Below are 8988 nucleotides of genomic sequence, written 5' to 3' on the forward strand. Positions count from 1 at the left end.
AAAAAAAAATTATTAAACATATCCTACTTTATATATTATATTATAAACAATATATTTTTGAATAATCATTATTAATCGAATAAAACGTTAAACAGAGAGAAAGAAAAATAAAAAAAAAAAAGAAAAGAAAAGAAGAAAAATATATATATATATATCAATTTAATCTCTTGAAAAAAAAAGTAGTATACATTAATTTAATTGTATTCGCAAAACTCAAGCCCGTATTTCGCTCACCAAAAAACGTCTTCTCTCACCGATTCTTTCTTCTTCCAGCTACCTTTTCTTCCCTCTTTCTCTTATCTTTTTCTTTTTTTTCGTTTCCTTTTTCTTTTTCCTATTCTCCTCTTCTTCGGCGTCGGCATCGGCGTCTTCGTCTTCGTCGTCGTAATCGTTGTCGGCCTCCAAAAGAGCTTCGAGGTTTACTCTCTCTCGACGCACGTGAGATATTTTCGTCTGGTCGCGAACAGCTCGCGGAACACGCACTATCTTCCTCTTCTTCTTCTTCTTCTTCCTCTTCTTCTTCTTCTTCTTCTTACTCTTATAATTTTCTAACTATATTGTTTTTCTTCTTGAAATAATACCGATTCTCTGTAGTTAGAATTACGACAAATTACCAACTACTTTTCTTTCTTTCTTTCATTCTTCCTTGTTTGCTTTCTCTTATTTGCAATTTTTTATATATTATTCTAACGTTTTATGAAAGATCAATTATCTCTTTTTCTCTTTCTCTTTCTCTCTTTTTCTTTCTTTTCTTTGTGTGTGTGTTTCTCTCGAGATTCGTAAATCAATCTACGTATTATGGCACGAATGTAATCTTCACTTGCTTCCGTTAAAACATCCTAGCATTAAATACTTTTCTCTATCTATCTCTATCACTATCTTATATTTACTCTTATGAAATCTCATCTGAAATATGTATACGCGTATACATATGTATATATATATATATATATATCTATTTCTTATAATAAATTTCAAATATAATTTCTAACACTACGTGTACTCAATTTGTCATCTTTCACTTTTCGTCTCTTCTCTTTCTAACTTATTTTAACTTTGACGAAATCTCAACAATATCCATCTCTTTTTATGAAAATATAAATACATACATATATATATATATATATATATATATATTTCTACATTCCACCAATTTGTCATATTAAATTATTCATCAGATTTATCTATCTATCTATCTATCTATCTATCTATCTCTATCAATCAATCAATGTATCTATCTATCTAACTCTTTCTTTCTTAAGATTTTTTTTTCTTTTGGGTTAACCTATCGCGCATCAGTTACGTTGCGCGTCAGAAAAAAAGGAAGAAAGGAAGGAAAGAAGAAAGGAAGGAAGGAAAAGATCCGCCAGTTTTAATCTACTCGAAAGTGTATATAAGATATAAACGTATACGAATACTTACATGGATAGATAAATACATAGATAGATACGTAGGTATGTACCGTCACTCCATGATCGTGACAGCACGACGTGCATACGTGCGTGCATACGTGGTGCGTGTCATGCGTGTCTCCTTTCTAACCCGAAGCTCGAGAGTTGTTCCACCTCCTTCACCTCTCCACCACCGCCACCACCTCCACCACCACCTTTTCCAAGAGAGAGCACGTGTGCGTGTATGCACGTGCACTTGTGCGTATCTCTCTCTCTTTCTCTCTCTCTCTCTCTCTCTCTCTTTGTATAATTTTTTTCTTTTTTTATTATTATTATTATTATTATTTCTCCCACCCATTCTATCTCTCTATCTCTCTCCCCCTCCCATTTCTATTTCTCTTTCTCTCTTAACGAAGAACACTAGGAAAGAACACACACTTTTACGTAGCCGTCACGCACGATCACGGTTCATTTCTATCCTTTTCTATTTTTGATTCCCGTTCTATTCGGTCGCGCATTTCTTTTCTTCTTATTTGAGAATGTAGGAAGGAAGGAAAGAAAGAAAGAAGGATCGGTGGGAAGGGCAAGAGGAAGGGAAGGTTCTCGCGTGGAAATTGGCGCGAATCCGACGGAGCGTGTCGCGTACGGTAGCTCAGATCTCTACGGTAGTTTCTAATTTACCGCGCTCGATCGTGACGAGATATGCTCGGACAAGGATGCAACCATTCTTCTTTAGATCTTCTCCTTATTTTTTACTTCTCTTTCTTTCTTTCTCTCTCTCTCTCTCTCTCTCAACCCCCTTTCTCTTCTCTCCTTTTTTATTTTTATGTTTTTTTTTTTTGGCAACTTTCTTTCCATTTCAAACAATATTTTCTATAACGCGTTTGTATCATTTCAATTTTTAAAACATCTCTTTTAACTGTTTCTTCTGTTTTTTTTTTTAATTTCTTCATCGTCGCACGATCCACATCAGAGATCTCTCTAAATTTGTTCTTATATATTTTCTTTAATCTTCTAATAATACGTTTTTCTAAGATATGTTTTATATACAACTTTCATATATATATATATATATATATATATTTTTGTTTTACTTTTTATTCTATATTATTTCCAGATATATTTTCCTTTCTCTCTTCATTCCATCTCCTTTTTTTTGTTCTTCTTATTAATCATCTCCCTTTTTTTAAACTATGGATTTTAATTATCAAATTTAGAGTTCATCTTTCTTTTTAATACTAATACTCAATGTTCATTTCTTTTTGTCTTTTATTTTCTTTTGATTTTATTCAATTATCAATTTCACATTAACTCTTCCAAGATTATAATTAATATATCGATTATAATTTCTTTCGAAATATAATTGAATGTTGTTGTTGTTGTTGTTTGTTTGTTTACAACATCATCGTGTGATCATTTTTCAGCACACTTTTCTTATTACCATCATCATTTCTTGATTCTTTCTGTTGATCTGTCTGACACCGACCGGAAGCATCCCGGTTAGGCACTTTTCACTCATGTCACGTGTCTCCCGACGCGGGATCGCGCAACGCGTTGCTCCGAGCAAAGCCTCGTGGCCATCGGCCGTCGAGAAACAACGTTGAAACTTCTGATGACAACGACATGCCAACGAGAAGAAAAAAAAAAAATAGATCATCATCGGACCCACCTTCTAACATTTTTCCTCGTGTCATCATCATCATTATCTTCTTATTTAAAATAGTCCTTCCACTGCCACTATCAACACTATCATCCCCCCATCCCTTCCGGTTCCACCAAAAAAAAAAGAAATTAAATTAATTGGACATCGAGATTAAAGGAAGAATCTTTTGTCAAAATATTTTTTGTGTCGTTACTATTCTTGAAAAAAAAAAAAAAAGAAAAGAAAAGAAATAGATAGAAACGAACGATTAGTGAAACATCACGTCGGTGATACGAAGAATAAATTTCAAATATTTATATGCGTATATAATATTATATTCGTATATGTGTGTTATGCGAATAAAAACGTTGGAAACTTGTTCACCCACTTGAAAAAAAAGAAAAACAAACCAAACAAATATTTCGTAGTCGACGTGAACCAAATTATAGGAGACGATTTTTGATCCTCTTCTTTATTTATTCCTCTTGATTGTTGTTCTTCTGTAATCCTGAAGTAACTTCATTCACCAATGATGATTTCTTTCAATATTCACGTGTCCGTACAATTTTTCCTATTTTCTCTATCGTAGCACGTAAACGTGCGTGTTTTTCATACACACTTTTTTCTCTCTCTCTTTCTTTCTCTCTCTCTCTCTCATTCTTTCTTTTTTTCTTTCTTTCCTTTTTTTTCCCGTATTTGTCTGTCTCTTCGAATAATAATCGTAGAATTTCTTTCTTTCTCGTTTCTTCTTAGTCAGACGTAATTCACGAATGATTTTTTTCCTATTTCACTGGATTTTCTTCATAGAAAAGAAAAATTCGCGAAAGAAAAAACTAGATATGCGATAAAAATGAATAGCTATAAATTATCATTTAATAATCGTCAATGTTGTCATCGATTTAATTTTTTCTTCTTTTTTTTTTGGACAATTCGATGACAATTTTCTTTCTCTTTCTTTCTTTCTTTATATTATTTTTGTTTGTTTCACTGAACGAAGAAAAACCTTTTTCCCGTAAATCACCAAATTTCATTATCGTTTTCCACGTATTGTTAAATTGTCGTGATTATGATAAACACAAAGGATTTAATGAAATATCATCGATGATAGACGATATTAGTAGCAGTAGTAGTAATAACAATAACAACAACAACAATAACAACAACAATAACAACAACAACAAAAACAATTACGACGACGACGAAGACGAAGACGACGACAATATTTGACGATGTTGTACACGAGGAAAGATAAGAGAGACAACGCGAATAATACAAGGAAAAAAATGAACTAACTTTAAGAAAAAGAAAAGAATGAGAAAAAAAAGGGTGTATAAAAACAAAAGGTGAAAAGAATAATCATCAACGATGATATATACACGCGCGCGCGCGACGGACATGGTTAGTAAACCAATCTGACAACAAAATTGTTCTCTCTCTCTCTCTCTCTCTCTCTCTTTCTCTTTATCTTCTACACAGTTATACGTCAGTATAACAAATTTTATTCCCCATAAAAAACAAAACAAAATAAATTCCCCAAAACAATCGAAAAATTGTCTTCCTTCATTTTTCTTATCATTTCCATAATGCACTCAATTTTTCCGTATGGCTCGTACATTTCTCCACTTATTCGTCGTCGTCGTCGTCGTCGTCGTTGGTCGTGTGGTTGATAATCATCGTTGGTATAAAACTTAACTTTGTTTTCGCGACCGATGGCACCCCCGTTAGCTTGACAAAACGTTTACTATTCATATTTAACGCGTATACATAATAAATGTTACATTACGAATTTTATCATCGTGATAACAATAAATATTTCATTGAAATAACGAAAAGTAATCGTTCCCATCGTTCAAATTATATTCAATCGTGAAATTAATTTGCGTAAGAAAAAAAAAAAAAAGAAAGAAAATAAAAGAAAACGAACGAACAAAAGAGTGTGAGAGAGAGAGAGAGAGAGAGAGAGAGAGAGAGAGAGAGGAGAAAAAAAAAGGAATAAGAGAAGAATTAGACGAAAAAAAAAGCCGCGATGATAAAAATTCGCGAAGAACGTGTTTTCGATATGTATATTATAATAATTGTTTAACGATGACGAAGAGAAAATAAAGAACCACCATAAGAAAAGAAAAGAAAAGAATAGAAATGAAAATGAAAATGAATGATAAAAAGTAATATATAAGTAAAATAAAGTAAAGTAAAATAAAGTAAAGTAAAATAACGCAAAATAGAGAATAAATTCGAAAGGCAAAAATAATAGGAAAGAAATAAAGAAATAAAGAAAAAGAAAAAGAAATAAAAAGAAAGAAAATGTAAAAGTAAAAAGGGAAGTAGTAGAATACAAAATAATGATTAAAATTCGTTAAAATAACGTAGCCTCGCATGATAAATATTTACCTTGCTACATGTAAAACGAATAGAAGAGCCTGCCTGAATCGAACGAAGGAAGGCTCAACCGGCCCACTGTGACGTCGCCGGCCTACTGTCAGCTCAGCGCTCGCTCGGCCCCGCGGTCAACTAACCTACCGTGCCCGCCGCGCACACTTTACCGACATAACACATCGATCTTATTAAGATTAACGTTCAATTAACTTAAACAATATTATTATTATTATTATTAACAATCACGATTTTATATGATTAATTATTATAACCTTGGTTAAGATTTAATTATAATCGTACAAGTAGTAACAGTCGCCAACTTGACTAACGTAGTAGTCAGGTGTGAAACGCTCACGCGCATAGGCGCACACGCGCACAACCACCACGCACACTCTTCTTTAGGAGGGAGTGAGAGAGACTTAGTGGTGTAGGGGAGGGGGGAATAGAGAGAGGGAACGCGAAGCTCGCGGATCCTTCTTTCTCTCTCTTTCTCGTTCACTTACGTTTACGTTTACGTTCTCGCTCGCTCTTACCGTATACCCCTACTTCGTTCTCTCTCCTCTCTCTTTCTCTCTCTCACTCCTTCACTCTTTCCCGCTCTCTCGAGCGAGCGATTCGTCGAGCCGCACGGTGGTCCACTTCGATGCAACGCGCAAAAAAAAATACGAGAGGAAGTGAAAAAGAAGAGAGAAAAAAAAATAATAATAATAATAAAAAAAAAAAAAGAAAAAAGAATAGAAAGAAAAAACGAAGAAGAAAAAAAAGAAAAGCAAAGGAAGGAAGGGCTAGGCTAGCGTAAATGCGTCGTCCTACGCACTATAACTTTACACTCTCTTTTGCTTTCAAAATCAAAGTTCTTCTGCTCTTCTTCCTTCTCCCTCCCCCACACCCTTCTCGCCAATGGTCACCTTCTCTCCTCTTGCCCCTGCCCATTGTAGTTCTCACTCTCTCTCTCTATCTCTCTTTCTTTTTGCGAAATTGTTTGTACAAATTTGAATAAGTCGTTAAGATTGAATTAATTAATATAAATGATTGAGTATTTTATTTAAATTCTGGGGTTAATGTATATGTTAGTTTTCTTGGTACGATTCTAAGTTTACTTGTAAAAGAAAATGGCTTTCCTAGGATCGCTGAGTACGCAGTTCAAGAAAGAAAGAGAAAGAAAGAGAGAAAGAGAAAGAGAGAGAGAGAGAGAGAGAGAGAGAGAAAGAGAGAGATGGGAGAGAAACGATCGATCGAGGATGATCTATATCTACTGAAAATTACAAAACGACACCACGAGTACGCGTCGCATGATGCGCCGTGCGTCTGACTTTCGAAGTAGAAAAGCTCTAAACGCGTACGACCAGGTGGCATCTATGCTCGTCCAACTAAACTATATGTAATTTTATCTATTTGCGATACGTCTCTTCATACACATATGTGTATATATCAATATACGTAGGCATTTGAATAGTTTTATCTATTTGTGATATGCGTTTTGATGCACATAAATATATTTACATTCGTGTAATTTATACTCACAAATATTTGTTTGTACGTTATAAATTAATGAATATTACATCTACATGATGTATACGCTCGCACATATAATATATCTATATATATGAGTGTAGATTATATGTTAATTAATATTACATATCCTCATATGTATACATATACCTATATACGTGTATACGCACAAACAAACATATGTATGCTTATTATAATTATTGAATATTATATACATTTATGTATATAGTATATAAGCAAGATACATATATATTTAGTCATATATCATAGTTTAGCAAAAATTATATATTTATCATCATATGTACACATATATAAACATTTCTATATAATATATACATGTATTTATACTTTTATCTATTTAATATACATGGTTCAAATATATACATATATATATATATATATATAGTATACATATACGCAAAGCATATGTGTATGCCTATTATAATTATTCAATATTACACACATATATCTATACAATGTATAATCACATACATATATAATACATCAAATTAATGTGTAACTATACACAAACGCACACATATAGACCTATATTATAGGTTAGAGATGCGTCTTCATTTATACATATACATATATTTTACATAAATTAATATGCACGTATAAACACACACACACACACGTGTGTAGATTTATATTATAGGTTGGTGAACATTACGTACACATATACACATACATACATAAATACATACATATATAAATATACATATGCAAAGATGTGAGAGTCGTGTATGATGCGAAATACTTGACGTATATCTTTATCTCTATCTTTCTTTATAAAATATATATATGTGTGTGGATATATATACATATGTGTATATATAAAATATATGTATAGATTCTTAGGTAACATCGAATCGTGGTATACTGTTGGAATTACATAGGATCGACATCGTTCTAACATAAGCTCTCTTCTTCTTCTTCATCTTCATCATCTTCTTCTTCTTCTTCTTTTGGACGCAACGATGACGATGACGTGCAGATTAATGCGCGCGCGTGGATGCACGCGTGCGCGCGTGATTTATCATACTTCGAGAATTATATACCAGTTCTTTTATATTATTATTACCAACGATGGCATTCATCTTCTCGTAGTTTACTTCTTCTTACGAATTCTCATCGTTGTACTGTGTGTCGCTGTTAATACCACACTCCTGAAAATAGATAATTATTTTTGTTCTCTCTCTCTCTCTCTTCTTTATTTTTTTTTTCTTCTTTTTTTTTTTTTTTCCTTGAATAATTTAATCATCTTGTTTCTTCTTCTTTTTCATGTATTTTTATTTCTATTTCGTTACATCATATCGGATTAAGTATTCGTTTTGTTTATGGTTAGTGTTTTATCTTTTTCTTGATAATATATTTAAAAAGAGAGAGAGAGATAGATAAATAGATAGATAAATAGATAGMGAGAGAGAGAGAGAGAGAGAGAGAGAGAGAGAGAGAGAGAAGGAAAGGATGAATTGATTAATAAAAATGTTGTTTTTTAAGTGATATTAAGTACTTTTTAATTATGTGCTTATCTAATTACGTGTGGATGATAAGAGATAAAGAGAATTTAATACAGTATTATAATTTATACAATTTATTTATGTAATACGCGTATATGTGTTGTTATTTGCGTCAAATTATGCGTTGATAAAATGTGATACGGAACTATTACAAAGAATTATCATTTTTACATGTATAAGCGTAATCTAATGCAATAATTATTTGCCGATAAGACGAGATACGAAGTTAAATACAAAATTACTATTTAAAAGGAAAAAAATATATTATTTTTAGGCAAATATTGTGTAAATATAAAAATGAAATAATAAAAAATATTGAGAGAATTACGAGAAGTAAGAATAAAATGACGTAAAATCGTAAAGTAAGAAATATTCGCATATTCGTCGTGTTCGCAGTGTTCTAAGTTAAACAATACAAGAAGAAGCATCATTGATGCATCTCTCTCTTTCTTTCTTTTATCTTTGCCGATTGTGAACAAACTTTTGATCTTGAGTGTGTTTGAATAAGATAGATTAGAGAAAACGATTAGAGAAAATCATCATT

General features: G+C 32.3%; 1 protein-coding gene across 3 annotated transcripts in view; it reads right to left on the reverse strand.

Moving 5' to 3' along the window:
• Positions 1 to 5605, reverse strand: part of LOC106791065 (sal-like protein 3) — a 62303-nt gene extending 56698 nt beyond the window's left edge. Inside the window, exon 1 of one of the 3 annotated variants that reach the window (XM_014756424.1) lies at positions 5425 to 5605. The gene's annotated coding sequence lies outside the window, so the exon portion shown is untranslated. Of the gene's footprint in view, positions 1 to 234; positions 288 to 5424 lie in introns of those variants that run through there. The other 2 variants (XM_014756423.1, XM_014756425.1) reach the window with 2 other exon arrangements.
• Between the last annotated feature and the right edge of the window lie 3383 nt (positions 5606 to 8988).

This window comes from Polistes canadensis, unplaced genomic scaffold (assembly GCF_001313835.1).
Source record: "Polistes canadensis isolate GaletaPanama2010 unplaced genomic scaffold, ASM131383v1 scaffold_283, whole genome shotgun sequence".
NCBI lineage: Eukaryota > Metazoa > Arthropoda > Insecta > Hymenoptera > Vespidae > Polistes > Polistes canadensis.